This window comes from Chamaea fasciata, unplaced genomic scaffold (assembly GCF_029207755.1).
Source record: "Chamaea fasciata isolate MVZ Bird 193981 ecotype frontalis unplaced genomic scaffold, bChaFas1.0.hap1 SCAF_4, whole genome shotgun sequence".
Lineage (NCBI taxonomy): Eukaryota > Metazoa > Chordata > Aves > Passeriformes > Sylviidae > Chamaea > Chamaea fasciata.
Window position 1 is genome coordinate 59,966,352 of NW_027094089.1, and position 26,993 is coordinate 59,993,344.

Genomic DNA, 26,993 nt, shown 5'->3' on the forward strand with positions numbered 1-26,993 from the left:
TTTACTAGAATCTTCAAAGGTAAAACTATTCAAGCTAAACATAAGCTTACTAGTTCACATTTTACTATGTTATTTAGACATGGAATTTAACTATGAGTCATAAATGGGTAATTTTTACTGTAAGATAGCACAATTCTGTACGTGAGAGCTTTTTTCATAAATTAGTTCGTTTGCATTAACTTTTGTACTGAGTATTCTTCACTGTGCAATTCAATTTTTGCTTTTAGAGTGCAAGTGTCAAGTAAACTGCTGGGAAAGCTGTTTTTAATTGACTTTTAATTATGGTGTAATATATGCATAGGACTGGTTGCATGGAGTAAGAGAACGGTTCATGGGAAATGGATTTGCGACTGGGTTTAAGGTTTTACCTTCCCTGGGCCCATAACAAAATTACAGTTTATTTCATGTGGTTTCCCATCCTTCAGCTAGGCTAACACTCACCCAGGAAAATGCAGCAAAATTCCTTCAAATACTGTCAATAGCTGGATCAGCACATACAGCACAGCAGAAATTGCACTCCCTCTTAAAACGGTCTCCTCCCTTTCAGGAAGATAAAAATAATTGTCTCACAAATGTGATGATCTTGGAAGATAAATTATGCTCCCTACAATGTTTTTCCAAGCCATTAATGAAGTTACTGAGGGAGGTGGATATTTTTTGTAAAACAGACATGGTTAAGGACAGATAATTGCAGTTAGATTGGACTGCAAGCAACTGTAACTATAGATCACTTGATTATTTCAATGACTATCTCCCTGCCAGGGGACTTCCCCCAAAGTCCTCTGAAACCTTTTCAGCAGTGCATTCTTCACCAAACCTCAAAAGCTGAGGTTTGAGGTGATTTACCTCATTCCTGCCAACAGCTTTGAAATATCCATAAGGGCAATCCCATGGACATTTGACTCATCAGATTCCTGTTTCTACGGAAACCCAGATGTAAGAAATAATCTACTATGGCTAAAGAAGAAAAAAAAGAAAGAAAAAAGTTGGCTGAGTATTTTAAAATCTTCACAGACCACGGAAGTTTGGGTGTAATTTTCCTCATGTTTCATTCATACCTCTAAAAGAAGAGGAGAGGAAAACCTGTACTTAATCAAAATCCCAGGCGCACTTCCTGAGCCTATGTGTTTTGCAGATGGGAAGACTTAGAAGACAGATTGATTTTTAATCAATGTTAAATAAAGAAGAGCATCTGCTTCATGTAGCAAAAATGTACCCTATAGTCCCAATCATCTGGCACAGTTGCTGCTGACATCACTGACTCAGTGACAGGGAAAGTGTGGTGGTAGCACAATCCACACCAAGGGTGGGAACAGGAATACCTATGATAGAAAAACTCAGTATTTAAGAGTTCATTTGCTACACCTGGGCACAAGACACTGGGTGAAGGGAGTAATTCCTCATAAAATCTGTGGGGAAAGAAAAATCCTTCTTTATTGTAGAAAGAAAAAAATCTTGACTGCTCAAATAGCTGACATCTCTAAAATGATTGCAGACAGGGTCTAAACTTCGTTGTTTAGTTGCAGTCTCATTTTCTTTTAAGTAAAGGAGTGCAAAACCAGAAATTGCTTGGGTAATTGGCTGGAAAATTTTATTCCCTAGAAAAATTTGCTATTTGTAAGTGAAGAATTTCCTATTTGAGGAGAAGGAACTGGAGCTGTATTTGCCTTCAAGAAAGGTTGTTGGCTGTAAGTACCCTGCCATGACCTGTTTCAGTTGTTTTCAAGCTTGAGAAAAGAAAATTGCAAAAACCATGAAAACAAGGTGTTTTAAGGACTATTAATAGAAAACAAACATAGTAGTTGACGTAAATAATTTATCAGTAACTTGAAGGCTAACTTTTTATTAAGTCATCCAGAAAAAAATATGCAAAGTATTGTGTTTACAAACATATAGGTTCACTTTTAGAATGAACGATCCACGTAAAAGAAATGTTTCCTAGATAACTAGTTTCCGAGAAAAATAGTTCAACCAGCTGTAAAAAGGTATGAAAAACATGTTAAACTAAGAACAATAGCATGAACTGGTGTGCATGTTCTAAAGAACATGAAGTGTACCGGATATAGCTATTTTGGGAAGATGTTTGGAACTCGTGTAAAAAGATATTCTCTTTAGATGAAAGTGAAGAGTTGTTCCAGTTAATCATAATGGGACTTTTAGGCCTCTCCAGGCCTATCTTATAAATTGAGCTACTCAGGGCTGTTTAGCACAAGTGTAGGCTAAAATCATACACCATCCTCAAAGGAGTGGTAGCAGGTCAGAGAAAAGGTCTAAACAACCACTCCCCACACTCCCCACCCTGCCCAAACCCCAGAAAAAAAGAAAAAAAGCAAACAAACCCAAAAAACCTCTCCCCCAAAACAAAACAAAAAAACACACCAAAAAAAAACCCTAAACAAACAAACAAACAAAAAACCAAACAAACCAAAAAAATCCCACAACCCAAAAAAACCCAGGGCCTTTTCTAGGACACAGCAGACTTTGTATTCTGAGCATTTTCTGGCAGGCCAGGGCTTTACTTTGGCAAGTGTTAACCTAGTTTGAGGGCCAAGACTTGACTTTCTTATCAGCTACCTGCTGCTTAGTGAGAGCATACTCAGTCTTGTCCATGCTTGCTAAAACGTGTCATCCCAGCTGTTCTAGAGTAACTTTTGGAGTCACTTTTAAGGATACAGGATCTTAGCTGAAGATCCTTTAGACATCTTAAAGAAATCCAGAATACTTTCACCATCATTTAAAAGAAAGGAGGGGGGAGGTCAGATGTCAGATCATCTCCTTGCCAACTAAACAAAAATTGCTCTGCAAAAGCCAAGGCAAAAACAAACCGACCCTGCCTCTTCTTGGAGGGCGGAGTACTCCTACTCCCGTTTCCCAGAAGCTGCAGCTTCTAGCTTTTTCCTAACATAACTGTGGGTTTTGAATCAAATCCCTCTATTATGAAAAGCAGAAAGAGAAGGGAGTATGTAGGAGAAAATGTCCCTATGTTAGAAATATATTAAGGCAAGCACAAGAAGGAGAAAAGGGGAACTTGAAAAAAGTGCTAAATAATTCATCTGAGGTGTTTCCTGGGTTATAAAGTCTTGCATGTCTTACTATGGTCATATTTGGCAGCCAGTCAAGACCAGGTTTGCCAGTCACTGAAAGTTTATTGGAAGTCTGAAAGCAGGACGCTTATCTGTTGGGTTTGGTTTTATATGTATGCCTTTCTCTCTCATCTTCTTGTCCTGCTTCATGTTTTTCCTATTGTTTAAATGTTCCAGTGTTTAGAATGTCCTAATAATCCTTTGAAACATTTAATTTCCTCTTTGCCAATCTAAGCCAAAACTCAGACTATATTCCACTTGACTGATGTTTGACCATGAGGATTTTTTGTATCTATGATTGCACACACACACACACATACACACGATGCAAGCACACTCATACAGTACTTCAGAAACACACCAATCTGTTAAAAATCTGAATGCAATCTTCTGCTCAAATTCCTCAGGAGGTCATTCAAGGAGCTTTATCAAGGGCAATAGAAGAATATCCCTTGTGTTCACAATTATTTAATGGAGAAATATCTAGATTGCTTTCAGAGCTACATCTAGCAGAAGATTGTGTGTTCTACTGGAAAACTAAGCTTTCTCTGTGAACCGCTGGTGATGAAAAGCTGTACTTATTTTGCCATGCAAACTATGAAATCTAATGTGTACTTTCCTTAGGAGGTGACATGGGAAAAAAGACCTAACTAAAGTCTTCTGATCTAATGCCCAAAGTATATTGCATTTATTTGCTTTATGTATTTTAATGAAAAAAAGATCTTTTGAAAATGTTCACATTTAGACATCAAAGAACCCAAACAATTTAAAATAATTACATTGTAAATTTCAGTTTTTCATAAATGAAGCATAATAGAGCAGGAGCTGGGTGACATTGTCAAGCAGGTTTCCACTTTATAAAGCTGTACTCCAGAAGCAAACATTTTTTAAAAGTAAATAATTGAAGAGGTATTATCTTTTTGTGGCTGCAGTCCATTTCTTCTCTCCTTTGGTTGGTTTTGAAGAAGGTTTCAGTGTACTTAGCTTGGTCTTCTGGCAGTCTTGCAATGTCAGACCTCCATGTGCTTCTCCACTTCCTCATCCAAGCAAGAGCTCTGCAGTTTCCCCTTGTGCCTGCAGTCACACAGGAGGACAAGGGTCCAGACGGAAGGAGAGAGTGTAGTACAATTAAATTCTCACAAAGTTTTCCAGGCTCTAACCTTTCTCCACAGTGTTTTCCTTTGTAGTTTGTTGGATAAACTAGAAAAATTTGCAAAGCTATAGGGAGCTCATCCATACAGAACAAAATTTACAGATTCTATCTGTATATGGGTAGGTTTATGTAGAAAAAAAATAATTTTTTCTAATTATCTGATAGAAACCTGCATGTTTTCTAGAAACTTGCTTCTTTCTCTCTGGAATAAAGCAGTGACAAGTTTTGCTTTTGGATTATTTCTTATTTCCAGAAGGCTCTCCTGCAGAAGTAAGTACATGACGTGAGACATATGAAGCCAGGAAACATGCTGCTCCTTTCAAAAAATCTCCAGCCAGTAGGACAACTATGATGTGTTTTCTTCATAGAGAGGGGAGGCCACTACAACATAAGTGGGAAACACAAAATGAATACTTGTTCCAGATAACCCACACTAAGTCCCTGATGAGCTTTGCTTCCTTCTCTCCTCAGCTTGGCTGCAGACAAAGAGAAATACTCAATAGAACACAGAATACTGAGAATACTGAGTATAACACACCTGCACTCTTTCAGGAAAACACGTTCACTGTGCTGCGTTCTAGAAATCTTACTATATTTTGCTTTGTGATATTTTTCTGCCCTCTAAGTGATACTGGGAATAGTGAAGTCCAAACTCCAGCCTAAATGAAGAGGATAATTTACATATATATCTCTGTCTTCATGTCTATTTGTGTTGCCTTTTGCCCAACCTGGAAATGAAACTTGAGATAACTTCAGTAAGGAAGTAATATAAAAGGGGATCTTCATTTGAAGGCCTTCAGAGGCAGTTATGGAAAGATGTCCAAAAAAGCCCACCCTCCAGGGGTGAGTACATTTTATAGGTTTTAGTGTAATTGATAAAAAGCACCAATTAGGAGGACAAGTGGTGATCCAACTCCCCCCCCAGGTCAAGCCCCTTCACTGGAGCTCCCCCTTCAGCACTGGCTGTACTTTGTCCATGAAAATGTGTCTCAAGGAGTTGTTCTCGGCCTTGGTTCCCAGGAAGAACCAAGGTAGCACAGGGGCCTTCCACCTCCTGGGGCTTGGAGCTCTGGAATTTGTATTATCTTTCTGCCTAGGGAAAGGCCATGGAAAAGTACTAGGAAAACTAGCTACAAACACAATAGGCTACAGCGCTACAAATGTATGTGTGAAAAATACAGAGAACATGTAAAAGAAAAAAGGCAAAACCTAAATGACATCAGTTGAGAATGCTCACTTTTGTCCCCAGAAGTTCATGAAGATGTTATAGGATCCCAAGAGTGGACTTGGTGCCCAATACAACATCAGGTGCCTTCTGATCACCAGGTCAAAATGTGAGAGTTATATATAGTTTTAGAGCAATTGCATTAGAAGAGCTAAGAATATTTCTAAGATGTGTAATTTTTAACTAGAAAAATGGTGTGCAATTAATATTTCCAAGATATATTATTCATCATTGTCCTTAACTCTTCTGAAAATTACAATATAATGGAAAAAAAATAAACATTAGAGTCATTTTAGCTGTAGTATTGCCCTTTATGTGACTGAACAGGAGAAAATTCAGCTATTTAATATATTTTGTATAGACAAATCATAACCACCAATGCTTAGAGACTTACCATCCTATATAAAGTAGCAGAAATCCCTTTTTGGGCCTGAAATTCTGTGCTCTTTGTGTAAACTTATCAGCAAGAGACAAAATATAAGAAAAAGAGGTTGATATAAAACAGAAAAAACCTCTATAGGAGAAGACTTCTGTCACGTATATAATATCCAACAAATAAACTGAACTTTTGAAAAGATATTACTAGCCCCATGCTCTTCATAAGAGGGAGAAGAGCTTTTTAAAAAACAGCTGACTTGCTAAGAATAATGCCATTAACAAATATATTCTTAATAAAATGTTAATTAAGCAATGACTTCTCAAATCCTATATTCCCTAAAAAAATCCTATGACACAGTTCTAACATTTAATTTAATGCTTTCATAATTATAAGTAGATTCCACAGGTGAAACATATTTTTTAATTTTTTCCTTTACTCCACCTCATTTGGGCTCAACCAGGTTCTTTATAAAATGGCCACAGGTGCAGCACAGAGATTTGCTCTTCTTGTAGTGCTTGCTTTATATATAGTAGTTGCTGTGTAAAACATTTCCCTTCTGAAATGAGACCATGTAGGGGTCAAGAATTTTCTTTCATTTTGTATTTTTGTTTGTTTATTTTGAGAAGCCAAGGAAATTGCTGGAGTTTTTGTGTTTGTTTGGTTGGTTTGTTTGTTTGTTTTTGTTTGTTTTTGCTATCATATTGCCTCCTTTTGTGATGGTTAAGGGGTTAATATGTTGGCATAAGGTATTAATCAATGCACAAGGGTAAGACCAAACCTGAGGTCTTGTTTTGGTTGTGCTGGATGAAACAGACTCACACCATGCTTCAGTTATGATCCCTTTATCCCTTCAAAGACCTGTACAGCAGCTGAGCTTATCACGAGCTTGGAAAAAAACCCTAGATTTTATTGGCGTTTGAAACCTAGGAATAAGCAGGTCCTTGATTCAGGTCTCTGCATATAAGTGTGCAGCTCCGCTCTCTAGGGACAATAGGCTGCAAGGTTTTAAATAATATAAACAATTCGACATCTGTGTCTTACTGTAGTTGGTGGGCTGTCTCTAAACTGAAAAGGTCAGTTCTTCTGACAAAACACTGAAGGACACAACAATAAAGTACAAATGCCATTCAATGGCTTCTGACATAACTTATAAATGCTTTTTGTGTTCCTCTATCTGTCAGGTATGATATCAAACTTTCTCTGGTTAATCCTGGCTACACGAATTTCAGAAGTATAGTAAAATCAGAGTTTTGCAGTGAAATCACCCATTGTGTGTGTTGAATTTTGAAAAATGATGGATTTACCCACTGTATGGAAAAAGGAACTGCTTTGTGGGTTTTCAAATACGTAAAATACTTTTTTTGTGACTTTAGTTTCTGTTCCCATATATTTTTCTAAAAATCAGTCCATTTAAAATTTATTCAGGATGATACAAAATGCATTAGCTCTTGTATGCTTGGGATCATGCTTTTAAAAAATATGTGCACATTTCTAACTGAGCTTCAAAATATATTGCTGTTCTTTAGCTGATACAAATTAAACCTATCTAATTATGCAAATCAATTGTTTACTGTCTTTTTTTCCCCAGATTAATATCTCCATGACACAAAAGTAAAAGAAAACAACATCCTAGTGAGTTCTCTCATGCTTTGCCTATTATGAGCATCTAGTCATCACCAGATTTCTTATGTGACTGCATGGAGTACCCCCAGTGTAGATGCTTAAATGTGTCTATGGAAAAGCTGTGTCACACATCTTGATAAGCTCACACTTGTAACTTTCAAGTGTTCAGTTACAAAGTAAATTAATATTTTAAAGGCAGTTTGTGGGTTGCTTAAGGAATTTTTGTGTGCAAATGTTGCCCAATGAAAAGAGTAAAAAAGAACTGTGCTTTCCAACTAAATGTACCCAATAAAGTCTCAGTGACGCAAAACACATCTGGCTTCAGGTTTTGCAATGCACTCCATAAATAAATTCTGATTAGTCACAGGTTTGCAAATCTACAAAACAAAGTTGTGACCAGTGTCTCTGTATGTGGAAAGCTACTTACAGTATTCGACTGGAGACCTTAAAATTTTTGAATTTCAAAGCTTTGTGAACTTTTTTGTGGTTGTATCTGAACTGCACTGTGACTTTTGACTTGCTCAACATAAGGGACAAAGCAAAATTGAAAGTTAAAAGTTCTGTATACGTAGAAGCAAGAGAAAATGATCACGTGACCAAAAATGGCTTCACAGCCAAACTTGCATAGCACTACTCTTTTATTTCTATTTGTCCTTTGATACATGAGCAACTTGTATTTTGAAACTCAAGGCCAAGCACTGGAATCAGGATTTAAAGCATGAGGTTTTAAAAACCATGTCACACATTTAAAAACTCTTCAGATCTTTATCACTGTAAGTAGCATTTTCATTTCATTGTCATAAGGAAACAATCTCAATCCAGTATTTTGCAATTGCTCCAAGATTGTCAGAAGAGGTTTTGGCTCATATCTGGAAGTAAGGAGGCAATCTCAGTAGAGAGGGGTAGAAAAAAATTGTGTGGCCAGAGGGTAGCCTTGAGAAAAGAGAAAGCAAGAAGAGGAAGATGCTTGGAAGTAGATCTCACTGTCAGAAAGTGAATATCCAGTCATCCCCTTCTGATGCTCAGTAAACACAGTAAATATCATCAGAGCCAGAACTTCAATATGACTTTTCTTTTGCTAGAAGAAGTAGAAGGAAATTTGCCCATTATTAACTGTGCATTTGAGTGCAATGGAAATAAATAATCAGAGGAACTTGCAGGTGTACAGAGTCTCCCAAAAGAGATAAAAAGCTATAGGAAGTATGAGAAACCCAGGACCAAAGACACCCTTTGTTTCATTCTTTCCCTCATCTACTTTAGTTTATGTCTCTGAATGATCTGGAAGAAATTATATGTGTAACCCATTTTGTGATATTTCGAACATGTCACAGATGTCATCCCTCTGTATCAGAGTAGGGAAGTCTGTTTATGAGGAAATGCAATAGCTGCAATTTATGGTCTGACAAAGTCAGTATAATAACTGATTAGTGGGTTAGTGGATTTCTGGTATTCTGCTTCTACTAACCACTTTTCTCCCATCAATTGAGATGTCTCATTTTACAGCTTTGAAGATGCTCAGAACAATGTTAGAATGCAAATGGACTAAGAACAGTCAATAGACCTGCATTTTAATTTAAATAATACAAGTAAAAATACAACTACTATTCAACCCAGATAGAAATTTACTTTTCAAGTTATGAAAACCATCACTAAACTATGCTGTTTTTTCCAGTGCTTGGGCACAACATAAAAAAGATTTTGATTTATATAAAGGTCAGATCCTCTCACAATTGGAAAACATCTGTTTGAGAAGTTTGGTCAAACCAAACAGGCACTTCTGCAGTCTCTCACTACACTAGTGTAGTAGTTTGAAGACAAAACAAATGAGAGGCTCCAAGTCAGAGATACAATTTAATAGGAAAAAAAAAAAAAAAAGAAAGAAAGTAAAATAAAATAGATGCAATAATACAAAAGACCACTGACAGAGTCAGAATACAACCTGAGTGTAGTGATGGAAGCAGTCCAGATGAGGTGGTCTTCCTGAAGCAGTGATCCTGTAGAAAGGTCTGGTAGCTCGGGTCCTCTGGGAATCCAGTGGGTAAGCGCCCACCTGGTGTTCAGAGTCTCAGCTTATATCCAGGCTGGAATGCTTGGTTTCTCCCTCTGGGCGGAGCATCTCACAGTGGGATAGTGAGTCATGTGATAAGGCCTGATGGGCCCATTAACAGGAGATAGTCCAGGAGGGGGTTATCTGTGAGCTGTGTAGCAAAGGTGCTGATGGCCCATTAACAGAAGATAAGCCAGAGTGGAGGAGGCAGGGAGCACTGCCTCACCTGGTTTCAACAGTTCTTGAAGATGGTGATAGAATATACTTCAACCCAGGACATTATCCACCCCTTATTCTATTACCATCTACATCATCCCAAATCAATACCTTCCTTAAACTACACACACACACATATATATATATAATGAAATCCTACACACAGTTCTCACTTAAAATAAGGTCTCCTTGTGGTACACAGTGGGTGTCCCCATCCTTTTGCATCACCCACCAAGTGTAACCAGGTCCTTGTGCAAAGACAATCCCACGGATGGGTTTGCCCTTGCCCGAGGTGGGATTAATCCAAACAGTCTTTCCTAACATACCTCTCATGTGTACCACAGGGACCCTATCTCCATCCACTGTATGCAAGGATTCAGATTGGGCAGGACCAGCTCGATTGATGGACCCTTGGGTATTGACCATCCAGGTGGCCTTCGCTAAGTTCAGTTCCCAATTTTTGAAGGTCCCTCCACCAAGTGCCTTAAGGGTAGTTTTAAGCAGTCCATTGCAGTGTTCCACCTTCCCAGCAGCTGGTGCATGGTATGGGATATGGTATATCCATTCGATTCCGTGTTCTCTGGCCCAAGTGCTTATGAGGCCATTCTTGAAATGAGTCCCGTTGTCTGACTCAATTCTCTCAGGGGTGCCATGTCTCCACAGGACCTGCTTTTCCAGGCCCAAGATGGTGTTCCGGGCAGTAGCATGAGGCACAGGGTAGGTCTCCAGCCATCCAGTGGTTGCTTCCACCATGGTGAGCACGTAGCGCTTGCCTTGGCGGGTTTGGGGAAGGGTGATGTAGTCAATTTGCCAGGCTTCCCCATACCTATACTTTGACCATCGTCCGCCATACCACAGAGGCTTCACTCGCTTGGCCTGTTTGATTGCAGCACAGGTCTCGCAGTCATGGATAGCCTGGGAGATGCTGTCCATAGTAATGTCCACCCCTCGGTCACGAGCCCATCGATATGTTGCATCTCTCCCTTGATGACCAGAGGCATCATGAGCCCAACGAGCTAGGAATAATTCTCCTTTGTGCTGCCAGTCTAGATCAACCTGGGATACTTTCACCTTGGCAGCTCGATCCACCTGCTCGTTGTTATGATGTTCTTCATTAGCCCGACTCTTGGGTACGTGCGCATCCACGTGTCGAACCTTCACGGTCAGCCTTTCTACTCGGGTGGCGATGTCCTGCCAAATCTCAGCAGCCCAGATGGGTTTCCCTCTGCGCTGCCAGTTGGCCTTTCTCCAGCGGTCCAGCCATCCCCACAGAGCATTAGCTACCATCCATGAGTCAGTGTAGAGATAGAGCCTTGGCCACTTCTCTCGTTCAGCAATATCCAAAGCCAGCTGGACAGCTTTAAGCTCTGCGACCTGACTCGATCCACCTTCTCCCTCGGTAGCTTGTGCAACTCGTCGTGTGGGGCTCCATACAGCAGCTTTCCATTTCCGGTTAGCACCTACAATTCGGCAGGAACCATCGGTGAAAAGGGCATATCGTCTCTCACTCTCTGGTAGCTCGTTATATGGTGGGGCTTCCTCAGCCCGTGTCACTTGCTCCTCCTCTTCTTCAGAGGATAATCCAAAGGTCTCACCTTCAGGCCAGTTTGTTATAATTTCCAGAATCTCAGGGCGATTCAGGTTTCCAATACGGGCGCGCTGCGTGATCAGGGCGATCCATTTGCTCCACGTGGTGTCGGTGGCGTGATGTGTGGTAGGAACCTTTCCCTTGAACATCCACCCCAGCACCGGTAGTCGAGGTGCCAGAAGCAGCTGTACTTCAGTACCAATCACCTCTGAGGCAGCTTGGACTCCTTCATAGGCGGCTAAGATTTCCTTCTCTGTGGGAGTGTAGTTGGCTTCGGATCCTCTGTAGCTTCGGCTCCAGAATCCCAGTGGTCGTCCCCGAGTCTCACCTGGCACCTTCTGCCAAAGGCTCCATGACAGACCATGGCTCCCGGCTGCAGAGTAAAGCACATTCTTCACCTCTGATCCCGTCCTGACTGGGCCAAGGGCTACCGCATAAGCGATTTCCTGCTTGATCTGGGCGAAAGCTTGCTGCTGTTCTGGGCCCCAGTGGAAATCGTTCTTCTTGCGGGTGACCAGGTAGAGAGGGCTCACGATTTGGCTATACTCGGGAATGTGCATCCTCCAGAAGCCTATGGCACCTAGGAAAGCTTGTGTTTCCTTCTTGTTGGTCGGTGGAGACATTGCAGTGATCTTATTGATGACTTCAGTGGGAATCTGACGCCGTCCATCTTGCCACTTCACTCCCAGGAACTGGATCTCTCGAGCAGGTCCCTTGACTTTGCTCCTCTTGATGGCGAAGCCGGCCTTCAGGAGAATCTGAATGATCTTCTCTCCCTTCTCAAAGACTTCTGTTGCGGTGTTTCCCCACACGATAATGTCGTCAATGTATTGCAGGTGTTCTGGAGCCTCACCCTTTTCCAGTGCAGCCTGGATCAGTCCATGGCAAATGGTGGGACTGTGCTTCCACCCCTGGGGCAGTCGGTTCCAGGTGTACTGCACGCCCCTCCAGGTGAAGGCAAACTGAGGCCTGCATTCTGCTGCCAGAGGAATGGAGAAAAAGGCATTTGCAATATCAATGGTCGCATACCATTTTGCTGCCTTGGATTCCAGCTCATACTGAAGCTCCAACATGTCTGGTACGGCAGCGCTCAGTGGTGGTGTGACTTCATTCACGCCACGGTAATCCACTGTCAGTCTCCATTCTCCACTGGACTTATGCACGGGCCATATAGGGCTATTAAAGGGTGAACGAGCCTTGCTTACCACCCCTTGGCTCTCCAGCTCACGAATCATCTTATGGATGGGGACCACAGAGTCTCTGTCGGTGCGATATTGCCGACGGTGCACTGTTGCTCGGGCGATCGGCACCTGTTGTTCTTCAACTTTCAGTAGTCCCACAGCAGAGGGGTTGTCTGAGAGTCCAGGCAAGGTACTCAGTTGTCTGATGCCTTCTGTCTCTAGAGCAGCTATGCCAAAAACCCAGCGGTATCCTCTTGGGTCTTTGAAATACCCATTTCTGAGATAGTCTATGCCCAAAATGCATGGGGCCTCTGGACCAGTCACAATGGGGTGTTTCTGCCATTCTTTCCCAGTTAGACTTACTTCAGCTTCCAGTACAGTCAGCTCCTGGGATCCTCCTGTCACCCCAGAAATGGAAATGGGTTCCGCTCCCACGTACCTTGATGGCATCAGAGTACACTGAGCACCGGTATCAACCAGAGCCGTATATCTTTGTGGGTCAGATGTTCCAGGCCATCGGATCCACACAGTCCAGTAGATCCGATTGTCCCTTTCCTCTACCTGGCTAGAGGCAGGGCCCCCCTATTCCTGGTCATGGCATACATTGCTCTCTTCTTGTAAATACATTTCTGAGGTTCCTTCAAGAGGATCAGTCATATCGTCATTCCTGTACCGTCTGGAGTTCTGTGCACGAGAGACCAGAGCAACATTGATTCTAGATGGGCTCTTTGTGGTAGGTGTTTCTCTTTTCAGTTCACGTACCCGGGCTGCTAAGGAGGAGGTGGGTTTTCCATCCCACTTCCTCATGTCTTCTCCATGCTCCCAAAGAAAAGACCAGAGGTTACCTTGTGGTGTGTATCCTCTCTCCCTGGCTGGGGAGCGCCTGCTCCTAATGGCAGAGACTCTCATTGGCTCTGGCTGGATATAGCAAATTTCTTCCTTAAGTTCTTTTTTCAGTTTCTGATGGCCTTCTTCAATCAAGTTCCGGACTTGCTCAGCCAGTCTTGTTTCCACAGACGAGACATGGGTACGAACTGGAGCAGTGACAGTGTCCTCGTAAATTCTTAGTTTATTAGCCAAGACATCTACCCTGTCCTCACCTTCCCTCCATTGCAGTGTTGCCAGGTAATGTGAGTACATCTCTGGTCCAAGCCGTGCAAATCTCAACCACATCCGTGATGTGCACTGGACACCATCTGGGTTTTTAGGAAATCTCTCATCTTCTGAAAAAATTATTTCCAACACAGCCAATTCCCTCAGGCACCGGATACCTTGTTCTATTGTGTTCCATTTTCCTTGGTGCACTTGGAGGTCTTCTTTACAAAGGTATCTATCCTTCACACTTGTTAGCAGTCGCTGCCAGAGGCTGAGAGGTTCTTGGCTTTTCCCAATCCCCTGGTCAATGACCACATCCCGGGACAACGATCCCAGTTGCCTGGCCTCACTTCCATCCAGAATGGTGTCATTGGCTGCAGCGTCCCAGATGCGGAGCAGCCAGGTCAGGATGGACTCATTGGTCTGGCGGGTGAATTCCCTTCGCAGGTCACGCAGCTCACCCAGAGATAGAGAGTGAGTGATGATTTCTGGCTCTGTCTCTTCTGCTGGGTGTGAAGGTCCTGCTGCACCCTCATCAGTCACTATGCGGACTGATTTGGTCCTTGATTTCTTCTTCTGAACGGGGGCAACTGCTACTGGTTTAGGCTGTTCCGGTTCGGTGATGGTTTGTGTGGAGATGCTGATGGCACCCTTAGTCCCTTTCTCCTCTGTGACAGTCTGCGTAGATGTGGACACTGTTGCCTCACTTTTGGCTTCTTTCTCCTCTGTGAGGGTCTGTGTAGATGAGGACACTGCTGCCTTGCCTTTGGTTCCTTTCGCCTCTGTGACACTCTGTGTAGACACTGATATTGTTGCTCTGCTTCTTTTTCCCTCTTCCTCTTCCTTCAGAACACGCTGTATCACACCATGTAGTGTTTTGATTCTAAGCATGGTGCGGGCCGTGCAGAGAAGACAAAGCAGGACTAACAACAACATCATGCTGTCCTTGGCATCCAGAGGGTATTCCATATTTTCAAAAACTGCTGTGTCATGCCTGAAAAGCTGGAAAAAATCATTCCTCACCCCTCCCCACAGGGGCTGGGTGAGATTGTTGAGGCCCCAGATGTAGCATCCTAGACCAGAACAAGAAAACAAAAGTGGGTGTATATTCTGAATAATGTTCATTGCCTCGGAGTTTATCAAGCAATGGACATAATAGACCACTAAAGCAATTTTAGTACCATACCCTGGTCTACGCAGGAGCATTAAGACTGGCAGATAGTACCCCAGTTGTGGAAAAATATAGAGAGATAGATATAAGACACATGTAAGCATGTTGAGCATCATAGCGAACAGGTGTCTTCTTCAATACAAAATTGTAATTCTGACTTTTCTCAGTGTCTTGTGCCCCACGTTGGGCGCCAAAAAATGTAGTAGTTTGAAGACAAAACAAATGAGAGGCTCCAAGTCAGAGATACAATTTAATAGGAAAAAAAAAAAAAAAAAGAAAGAAAGTAAAATAAAATAGATGCAATAATACAAAAGACCACTGACAGAGTCAGAATACAACCTGAGTGTAGTGATGGAAGCAGTCCAGATGAGGTGGTCTTCCTGAAGCAGTGATCCTGTAGAAAGGTCTGGTAGCTCGGGTCCTCTGGGAATCCAGTGGGTAAGCGCCCACCTGGTGTTCAGAGTCTCAGCTTATATCCAGGCTGGAATGCTTGGTTTCTCCCTCTGGGCGGAGCATCTCACAGTGGGATAGTGAGTCATGTGATAAGGCCTGATGGGCCCATTAACAGGAGGTAGTCCAGGAGGGGGTTATCTGTGAGCTGTGTAGCAAAGGTGCTGATGGGCCCATTAACAGAAGATAAGCCAGAGTGGAGGAGGCAGGGAGCACTGCCTCACCTGGTTTCAACAGTTCTTGAAGATGGTGATAGAATATACTTCAACCCAGGACAACTAGCCATTAAAATAATAATAATTTTTAAAAAGAATAGTGTGGAACTCTAGATGCTGGGCTCATATCTCAGGCTTTTTCAATGCTGCAGAAACAATCGGATGAAAAGACTCAGTCATAACATGTTTGAAATTGATTGAGGAGGCTGCAATTATTTAGCACGACCTTGTTGTATGCCCAAGGCCATAAACTTCTTTCCACCTGAAATACAGTGTGCCACAGGTTTTAAGTGCAAAGAAGGGAGGTTGGATGGGAAGACAAAGACAGGGCTCAGATATGAAAGGCTGGGATCTGAAACAGTGGAAGAGACAGGGTGAAAGAGAAAACTGAAGAGCAAAAAGAAAGGGCAGGACTCTGCACAGGACTCGTCGCTGTGTTGTATAGGTATCCAAGTGAGTATAAGCATGACAGCTACTTGATGACTGGTTTAGCAAGGCCAGTATAAGAGATGGGAGACACACCTGTGGCTTTGCAGAGCACACACACAGAAGAGGCAGTGGAGAGCTCATCCTCATGACCAAACCAGGGTCACTATGGTGACTCTATCATTACTTCAAATTCATAGCCCCAGGTATGACAAGCGTGTTGATCCTGGACTGTTCCAGCAAGAATGGACCAGAAAGCCTGAATACCCCTGCCACAGATGGACAGACTCACAAGGCATGGGACTCAAAGCTTACAAGTCTCAGCAGATCTGCTCGCTCCAGAAATGGCCTTTGAGAACCCTTCTCGAGAAGTTTTCTAACAACCTGGCTTTCTGACTGGGGGAACTGCATAGCCTCATCATAAGGACCCTGTTTTTCTGTAATGGGGTAATAGGGTCCAGGCTCATGCAAGGTGGGTAGGTGTTCTGGAAATAAAAATCCAAACTCATGAGAGAGTCGGGAGATAGAGACACTTCTGGAGTTAAACTGAAAATAGACTGTGTCCCAGGGTCCCCAACTATTTCAGGGAGATGTTGATTTATTTTTGTTGATCTATTTTGTCTAATGTAACTTGTAATGAAGCATAAAAGAGATGAGTGTGTGTTATGTCAGGACCCTTTGTTCTCTGCTGCCCTACAATAACTGCTAAGCCAGGAGAGTCCTAGAAGGTACTTACCTGCCTGCTGGCATTCATTACACATTCCCAGAGGGAATACAGGTCTCTGTAGTACTGTAGCTCAGTAGTTTGAACAATGCAATGACAAGCGGCTGGGACATGCAGGGACAAGGCAGGTATCTTCACAGTTAAGACATGGTAAGTCCTCCCATGAGAGTGAAAAGTTTGGAAGGTCTGCCTAAGGCATGTATTTGGAGAACAGAAAACCTCAGTGAGTCCTTGTACAATGCTGTGATCTTCCAACCAAAAGAACAAAGGATGTGTCTGAAAAGATGGCACACAGGGGACATGCAGGGGACATAGCTATACCCTGATTAAACTGGAGAAAAGTCTTGAATCCCATGGTTATATAGAGACATAGACAACTCTATTGTGATGTACTCCTCAGAATGGAAGCATACTTTCATGGTTCCAGGCATTCGTTTTTTACAATGGGATATTAAATTTCTCTTCCCTGCTTTCTTCCTCTGGCTCACAAGTATGTGGGCTGCCTGCAGCCACTTTGCATTCATGCGAAGGTTTGACTAGATCTCCAGAGAAGTGTCTAGAGACTGTCTGAACTCTGCTCCTGGCAGAAGATGTTGTGATGAAAACCCAGAAGTGAAATGAAGACACCCCATGCTGCCAGCAGCATGCTGGCCGGTGAGCTTAGCAATCTGCTTAAGATTTCATATAAATGTTTCAAAACTGGAATAACTTCACTCGTCTGTCCCTTAGGAGGGCATGAGGGGAAACTGGATTTCAGAGATGCAATAGAGATTGAAAGAATTTGCAGCTTCTTCTGCTTCACTGTCACAAACTCAAAGACAGGCCTACTTTGTTGTAGTATTGTGCAAGAAAGAAGCAATAAGTAGTTCACAGGCTAAACCATGTCCTCTGGCTCAACACTTTATTCTGGGATGAAAACTTTACTGGGGCTGGCTTATTTGCCCTGCCCAGACAGGCTGAGGAGCGGTCTTGTACAGCCATCTTATGCCATGAAACAACGGAGGGAAATTTGAGAATTTGGCTTTCCATTTGTCACCTACAGACAGAAGGATCTCATATCTTCCTGCCTATAACTCCTGATTTTCTGTTTTAACTCCTAAAAACAGTCCAGTTTCTGGACAGTTGTAACTGTGCTTTCAAATTTGCAGAATCAATCATCAGTATATTTCCCTGCTTCACAGTTATTTTTCATAATTTTGAATCCTTTGCATAAAGTAATCATCTCTTCAAAGGCTTAACACTGGTATTGAAAAGAAGATAATCAAATACATCCTAACAAAAAAAAAAAAAAATAGAACAGTCTAGAAATGTGATCATATCTATTTGTAAGACAGAGTTACTTACTTCATCCAGACTGTCAATATCCAGATTTGCCATTATCTTTTCCCAAGTTTTAGTGTGGATAAAGATTTTTCCTGTGATGAAATAGTTCCTCTAATTCAGGAACCAGACAAGAACTATCCAGCTATGTAAAGTAAGACATATTCTTGGCCTGCACCTCTCTGTCTACAATAAATAAAAATTTAAAAAATAAATATAGTGTTGTTTATAAGGAAGCCTGCCAGCACTTGCCAATTGGAAAGAAAAAAACTTAGTTTGAAACACAAAAGAGAGACAGTATTGGTTAAAATTTTTGGAAGAGTTACTAGCTTCCATATTTCTTATTACCTGGTGGTTTCTTGCAATTAAAAGGCAAAAATGTGATAGTCTGCATTGAGCAAAATAATAATTATTTTCTTTCCTTCTTCAGAAATTTTAAGCAGATATATAGTTTTAAGTCTGACAGAAGTCAGTGACTGCTATACCTGAAGTTAACCCCATGACCCCATGCCAGCTTAGTTTGAGAAATGGGCCTACTGGAGCTCAAGGATAAGAGTGGATTTCATGTGCTAGCAGATATCTGAATCATCATGGTTTTGGTGGTGAGAGTAGAAAAGCATTTGCAGCTGTGTCATAGGAGTGCCAAAGGGATAGTTTTTTTCTATGTTGCAAACAGAAAGGTGACCAAAAACTTAGAAAAAAAAAATCAGACTGAAGGCTCACCTTGTCTAACATCCTGTCTCCAGCAGTGTCCGATGCCAGATGTTAGAGAAAGAGAAATATTTCTCATGATCACCTTCTTAACATCCAATGACAAACAGTTCAGTAATTCCTGGGCCTTTGTAAGCAGTAGCCCCCTATCAGATTTTTCTTCTATGAATTTGTGCAATTCTTTCTTGAAACCTTGCACATTTAATATGCCCACTTCCCTGATGCCTTTTCTATGGAGCACCCTGCAAAGGTATTTTGTGCTTTGTTTTCTGCACTCATCTCATTTGATGTCCCCTGGTTCCTACTATAGAGGAAATGATGAATGCTTTTTCCTTGTATTTCACATTGCCCTGACTGCCTTATTAGGAACTACTAACAACAACAACCTCAATAGAGCTCTAGTTTAATTCTTTCTTCAACGAAAGCATTTGACCATTCTTGTTTTTCTTTTTGCCTTTTCAGTTTCTTCTATGTCCTTAAGGAACTACATTGTACTCAAGGTGTGGAAGAACAAAGGTTGTGGCATTTTCTACTATGCTATTTTTTTCTCAAATAATTCCAGGCACAAAAATTATCATTTTAACTAGTATAGAACAGTGGTCGAGGGGTTTTTTTCCTGTGAACACCAAGATCCTACTTCCATAGAGAAACAGTCCCACCAAAGCTGCTCAAAGTATATGTTAAACAAACTTTTTTCACTGACATGGAATTTACAATTATCTACACTGAATTTCATCCACCATTTTCTTACTTTATGTCTTAGTTCTGTGAGGCCTTTCTGTCATTCTTTTTAATCAGACTTTATTTCTACCTCCTAAAAAGCAGACAAAATCTGGAAATTCTGGTTTATTTCACTCCATCTTCCAAATCTGAAACCGTTGTTGACTCCATTGATTACCAGCTTCCACTGTAAAAAACGATTATAAGTCCCTGCCATCTAATTTTATCCCTTCTTTTAGTTATGAAAGGTTTGTCCACCATATCATAAGGCTGATTGGATTCATGAAGAATCTCTGCTGAGGGAGAGTCCTGCTGTCTGATGCCAAGAAAAAAGCTGTGCATCCTCCTTGACACACTGCCCAAAAGAAACAGCTGTACCTGAAAATTCCCTTGTCAGTAACTCAGGTTTGGCTGCAGTTATCAGAACCTCATTAATAGCTTAATGGAAATAGTGGTTTCTTACCTCTTTGTTCAGTGCAATGATGGGGACATCAGAGAGCCTGTACTCTCTGTCTCTAATGAAAAATATTCCCTTCAATCTCAGGTATATTAGGATACACAGAAAATCCAGCAGGTGTACGCAAACATATTCTTCATCCTGCAAGATTTCTCACTTTGGGTGCTTTTCTTTGCTTTTTACAGACATCTCAGCCTTCCCTGTGACCTGTCAGCCAAATTCCAGAGGTATCTCTGTCATCCACACTGCCTTTCTGCCTTTAACCTCTTGCAATTGTAAATGTTCTCTGATGTGACACACATCTTAGCTCCCGTCCCAACTGCTTGGCATAATGACAGGACAGTTGTTCATGCTCTCTCTGGCTGTGTGAGTGCTCAAAGAATTTTTTACCCAGAAGGCAATTGCTTGAGTCAAATTTAACATATTTGGGCAAGTGTCAGCTTAGAAGAACTGTGTCCTCCCCCTCCCAGTTCGTGGGATTGTGGTTAGGGAAAAAAAGTACACTTCATTGTAACTTATATAGATATAGTATCTTATTCCACCAGAAAACCAGAAGTAAACATTTCATGTATTTTTGTTCTAGCTTTTCTGAGGATATTGCCAGTTCCAGTGAAGTCTGAGATAAAATGAGGACAATGACACGTAAGAGCTGGGAGTTAGGCCAGTCACTCCTCTGACACACAGGTCTGGATTGAAATAAAATCACAATGACTTGCCAGTGTTCAGGAAGGAATCAGAGGAACTCCAGCTGAAATTACTTAGACTTGTGTTTAGCAATCACGGTAATACTAACACTAGTAGTATATATCCCTGTATAGTACCTTACCAAACTGAAAATTTCTGAATGTCTGCTAGATAACAGGAGACATGTCTCTACTGTATTTCCTTTTTTTGTTTGTTTTTTTTTCCTATGTATTTTATTAATCTGTTGCAAAGTATTTGAAATCCAACTTTGAGGGACAAACACAGTGCCAGTAAAATGACCCCTATAATTCAATTTGCTCCCACAGCAGAAAATTAGAGTAGAAAAATATTTCCTATGTGGGAAAGTGTAATTCATTTGCAGATATAAGAGAATATTTCATCTTTCTTTCTTCCAGAAGAGCTTCCCCCTCTGTGAGTGCTGCTGAGACCTCTGAGGTCATCTCTCTTAGTGTTTCTATTTGCTACAAGTTGTCTGTCAGTAGTTTTTGCCACAAGTTGCCTGTCAAGAGGAGGAGAGAGAAAAGAAGAAATAACTCTGCACTAGCTCTTCAGGTTACTAATTATGAAGGTCTCCCCTTTGCATTTTGACCAATTACTTTGGAAATCTCCCTCTGGAATTAAAAATTTATCTTGGGACCAGCATATACCCCTAAAGCAAAATCAAGCTGTTATTTTCTGATACATGGTTAAAAAAGGTCTGTATTTGGTTATTTTTCTAATACATGACAGGTCCCAGTAGGTCCCAGCTCAAAACCAGCACTTCCCCTCCACCCCATCCTATTTAACTGTAATGAAGCAACTGTTCAGACTAAGAGATGACGACATGACACCTGTGAAAATACAAGATCATAAATACCATGATGTCATTGTAAATCAGCAGGAATTAAAATTATGAAAATTGCAGCATCTATATATCACTCACAAGGCAATCCTGAGAGTGTGGGTGTTGAGACAGTAGGAAGTTCAGCACTGAGCCCTGGAGAAAGCCCAAACCTCTGCTTGTAGGGCTGAGTCGTGCCTCATTGCTATGACATCATATGGTCTCTGAAGCACAGGTTTCCATTAAGTTCAGTAGACTTTCAATGTGGTCCCAAATGCATAACCTAGAGTTTCATCTTGTGTAGACGCTACGTTTTTCCTCTGATTCAGAGGTTTTGTCAACCTGCAAATGGCTGCAGGCAGCTCTTAGGCCAAGACAGTCACGACTGCAGAGCCATGCCATTTTCCTTCAGCCTTTGAACAACGGGCTCCAAATCCCAAATCCAAGCTTTGTGGGGTATATTCTGCCCTGTAGAAATCACCTGTGAACCACACTTAGACTTTCTGCTCCTTCTGTTCCTCTGAAATCAAGGCTCTAAGCATTACAGCAGAAACTAGAGGCTTTCAGGGCTAGGATTTCAAAGGGCAAGAGCTGTGTTTGTGCACACAATATTTGAAGGCACACTTGTTCCATGCTTAATCCCCCTCACGTGCAGGAGAAAAGGGGTAGATTTGCATTTGTAAGATAGCTGTGTCATGCCCCAGAGCTCATTTGGCCAAGCCTGCCATCTACCACTTTGTGTGTGCCTGAAGTTCCCATCTGTACATTTTGCTGACAGTGTTGGGTAATGTGTGGCTCCAAGAGGGATAAATTAGACTTTGATTTTTGACAGCTTGCCCTTGTGCCTTTTCTAGCCATCTGGGAGATTCCTACTCTGACGTTGCCTCTGTGCCTGGACTTCTGCCAAGGTTTGGGTACTTTCAGCTGTATCTGGTGAGACTTCATTTCTCTGTGCCCACAGGTAGCCTCGAAGGTGGTTCAGTCTTTCTTCTGCTTCAAAGATCCAAGGCTGAAGAGCATGTCTGGAGAAAAGCTGCCCTGATCACAAGGACGGAGTGCTTGATTTTCTGAAGGTATGGTTTGAATAAATAATGTCCTGCTTTTGGGCATTTTTCAGCATGAGATTCACACAAGTGCTTTCACTTCCGTGAACTACTCTCTGTTGAATGGATGAGCTCACAAAAGAAATAATTAGCATAAGAGGAGGAAAGGGGGAAAGCGTATGCTCAAATCATCAGCATTGCCTTTCCTTGGGACATTTCATCTGACTTTGTGCCCTTTGTGGCTTCATACTGTATAGTTTTCCTGCAAATTTTTCTACTTTATTCCCCACAGAAATACCCACATATTGGTTCATAAGTCCCTGCTCTTCTGTCAGCAGACAGGCTATGTGTCAGTCACAAAGTTTCTTGTTCATTCGGCTGCCAGGGACCTCTGAAAAAAGATTCCCAAACCCTACAAACCCTTTATAAATTGCATTAGTCCCCAGGAAGGGATGTCATAATAAGGGATGTCATATCTGATGGCGGCAGATGTTTATCTGCATGGCAGCTTGGAGTTTACAAATATTCCTATTGTAGTGCAACCACCCTTTTTCTGGGAGAAACTAGTGTACTGTGCTTTGAGGGTAACAGATAGACTGTCAGATTTGTAGTCTTTAAAGGGTTAAAAAGGCTAAAGCCAGTGTGAGAAAGCTCTTTTTTTTACAACATTTCTAACAAGCTGAACAAAATCCAGGCCTTGTTTAATGAGCACATATTTTGTGCAAGTAAGCTCAAACGAGCTTACCCATCTCTAATTAAACTAGAAAGGAAGCATTTGTCCTAATTGGACTGCATAACTGACGAATTAATTGTGTAGCTGCTTAGAATTGCAATCTTACAGCCCAATTCACAGAAAATACCTTCATGGTAGGACATACACAAGTTTTCCCCTGTCTTTAAACAATACATAAGCCCATGTGTGATATTGATGCTTTGGTTTTGTTTTTAAAAGAAAGAATGTTCACACAGACATACATGGGCCTTAGTGGAGGGTATGTACAGTATTTCAATATTCTAATTAGGCCATGAAAGAATAGTTCTCTATCACTGTAATTGGGTACTCAGTTCATTCCGACAGTGAAAATGCCGTGCTAACTTATTTACGAATATCAAAAGCATGACTATTACATTCCCTTGGCTTCCAGAAACAAAAAGCCTGACATGGGAATTCATATTTCCTTCCAGTAAGGCCGGACTCTGTGCATGACAGGAGCTGTTGGAGTAACATCTGCCATGTTTGGAGTGTGCTTATTAAAATAGAGGAGTAACATTGATAAACACCTCCCTGTGAATCTTGAAAATCTCTCCGTCTCTGTTTACTAGCTGGAGCAAGTTTCGACGACTGACCACGCTGTGCAGCCAGCTCTGCCGTGGGAGAGAGGAATGACATGCACTCGCCTCGAGCGCTGCCGGCAGGGCTGTCAGCACAGCTCCTGCGCCCAGATCCCTGGCGGTGATACAGGAGACACAGTGCTGCACAGCTGTCAGACACAAGCCAGGGCATGAGGCAGGTCGGCAGTCACAGGAACCTCACTTGAGCTCATGAACTAAATACTTTCTATAGGTCTCCCATCTGAAACCCTGCTTTTCTCTGGGCAAGCTCCTGTGACTTCACTTTAATTCTTCTAGAGCAGTGTTGTCAAACCAGTGTAAGCAATTTAGGTGCATGACTGTCTTTTGAATTTTGCTGTAAACAAGATGTTGAATTACTTCAAAAGGCCATGAAATTCCCTGCTGACAAACAATAGCTGTGAGAACACTAGCCTTAATATCTTGTATGCTCTAGCACTAGTGACATTATAGGCCTAGCGTTATTTTTTTCTCAGCATGGAGTGACTATAATGTAGATCAAGACTTGAAGATTTGGCTACATATTAATGGGAACAACGGAGAAAAAAAAACATAAATCATCGAGTGATAAGTTTTTCAGATTCTTCCTGATTGTTCTGCCTGCAAGAATGATGTTATTCTGCAGCGTAGGCAATAAATATGTGTTGTATTAACTACTCCGGTTTTGGTTCTATTTGATCTTTCAATGCATAGTAAGCTTATTTGCTGGACTCATTTTGTCTTCCTGTATCAGGTTTTAATTTAAAAGTTCCAAAAGTGCCTACCTGTCTTTTCCTTATTTAGAAATTTTTATTGTTTGAGTCATGCCTGTTTCCATTTATTTTCCAAGATGTACATGAAATGGACAGAAAACCAGAGGATCTTCCTAAATTAGCCACAGTAACTAGAAATGCAGACCTGAATATTATGCAAGACAAAATTAGAGACCTTCCCAAAAGCACATCTGTAGGCACTGCTGCAAATCTTGGTGGATCAAATTTAGTCAGGAAATGCATAGAAACTGGTTGAATTTTTCCTTGTGGCTCCAGAGCAAACCCTCACACTCAATCTAAAGTTGTACCAGATATATCAACAGTATGTGTGCTCTTTTATGCATATCCTAAATTAAAGCAAAGGAAAATGAACTACAGGGAGGAAAAAAAAGTTGAAAATGTACTCCTTATGGACAAAGCTCTGCTCTTGGCACTATAGGATGCCACTTCTAAACAACTGACACCCAAAGTTTCTGCACTTCTGGGCCCATGCTGAGAAGAGGCCTGTGTCTACAGCAGCAATCCATCTTGTGGTCAGGTTTCCCTAGATGAGGCCTGATTTCTGGATGCCAGAGTTACCAGCCTGTACACTCCTCACTTGAAGGGAGCCTTTATTGTAATGGATCTCCAATTAGTGTATGGAACAACAGTCATTCTTTGGATTCCCAAGGTTCAACCACCTCAGCTAAGATTAACATGAGTCACTGTTAACCTGTGCTTCTGTTGGCATTTTAGAGAGGTAAAGAAAACAGACTTTTGACCCTCCTATATGGGTCAGTCATAATGATTCATGTCCAGGATTTTAAATAGGTATATGAAATGAATGACCTCACATCCTTGTTACAGGTAAAGCAGCACAGAACATCACATCTACTTTCTAGGATTTTTATTTAAATAAAGCTGTGAAGCAGTTGAGTAAAACTGTTTACTCCTAGGATGTGTGGATTAAAGCATTGTTTTTAATCTTTATAACTGCCAGTGGTATGTGGCCACAATAATGAGAAAAGAAGTCCCCATGCAAAATAACAGCTGAAACACAAGCTTTTCTATCCTGTATAAAAGAATTCAATGGTTCCAGTCCAGTCAGTGACTTAAATGAAGAGTGCAATCCTCTGTGTGGTGTTCTGTGGGAAACAGGTTGCACTGCCAAAAGCCTTGACACATAATTTGGCGCAATTGGCCAGTCTGCTGCAGTGAGAGGAGACTGGAGCAGTCCAGAGATCAGATTGACTCACGGTGATAGGGAAAACAATTGCTCTCTTGAGAAAAGTCTGGTCTTTCCTGGCAGCCTGTTTTTACTAATTGAATCGTGTTAGTACAGGAAATAATACTTTACCAAGTTTAGGAAATATATGTAAAAACATGGTTTTATCCATGACAAAGATTCATTGCAATACTAGGTACTAGGGAAAGGGGTACTTCTTAACCATCCTCTTTATGAATAGAGCATCCTCAGGCAACCATCAGTGTTTTTAATTTAGTCTCTTCAAATTAATGTGTAGCATTACTCACTGCTTTCTCAACACAGTCAGTGTATCTTGGCCTGGAGTTCATCAATCTCACCACAGGAATGAAGAGTTAAAATCTGCCATCACTCAGACTGGTGTAAATGCTGAGAAAGTACTTGAACCCAGTGGAGTCATACTGGATTTATGTAGATGTAAGTGACAGAAGAGTTATTATTAAGTGTCTGTTTAATACCACCAAAATTCTCTGATGCTTTATGATTCAGTCTCTAGTTCTCAATTCTTTGCATTGGACAAGTTAAAACAATATTTGACACATTCTTAAACAGCAGGCTATAATTTATTACAATCCAATTACCAAAGCGTCACAAGAGAAGGGAATCAGTTAGACTGGGAGGGCATAAAGGGCCACAGATAAGATGCACAAAGCCAAAAAGGAAAAGCAAAAAAACCTGCCAGGGTCAAATACAGGAAAATCTTGCTCCTTCATGGAACTTTCTTTTTCAGCTGACAAATGTCCATGAATTTGGCAGAGCAGAAGGAGCACCTGCCTCTCTCTGGGTCTTGGGACAGAGGTAGTTTGTGCCAACTGTCTAAGGCTGCCTGAAGGTAAAGCAGGCCCAGACTATTTTTGGAGTGGTATATTGACACTGATTTATGTCTGGTATGACAGACATGACAGTGAAGACAGATTCCTTGTCAAAAGGAGGTTCCTATGGAACAACATGTTCTGTGTAACCGTCTCCTGCAAGAGACCTTGGGGATAGAGTGTGCAATCAAAACAGAGCTGCAGGCAATACATGTAATCAGTGAAGGCATGTTGAGCACAGGCCAATCACAGGAAAGCTGTAGGTGATATTTTTGCTGCATATAAACGAGGTCTGCCAGTGATAACTTGTGTCTTGAACCGATTTCCTGTTCAGAAATGTATGCTCATAAATTGTTCAGAAATCATAAATTGTTCCTGAAACAGCACCTTCCTTCTCAGGAAGAACCACTTACAACTGTGGTTATGGGGACACAAAACCCCCAATCCCTTCTCACATTTTGTGCTCCTCTGTTGCAATGAGAAT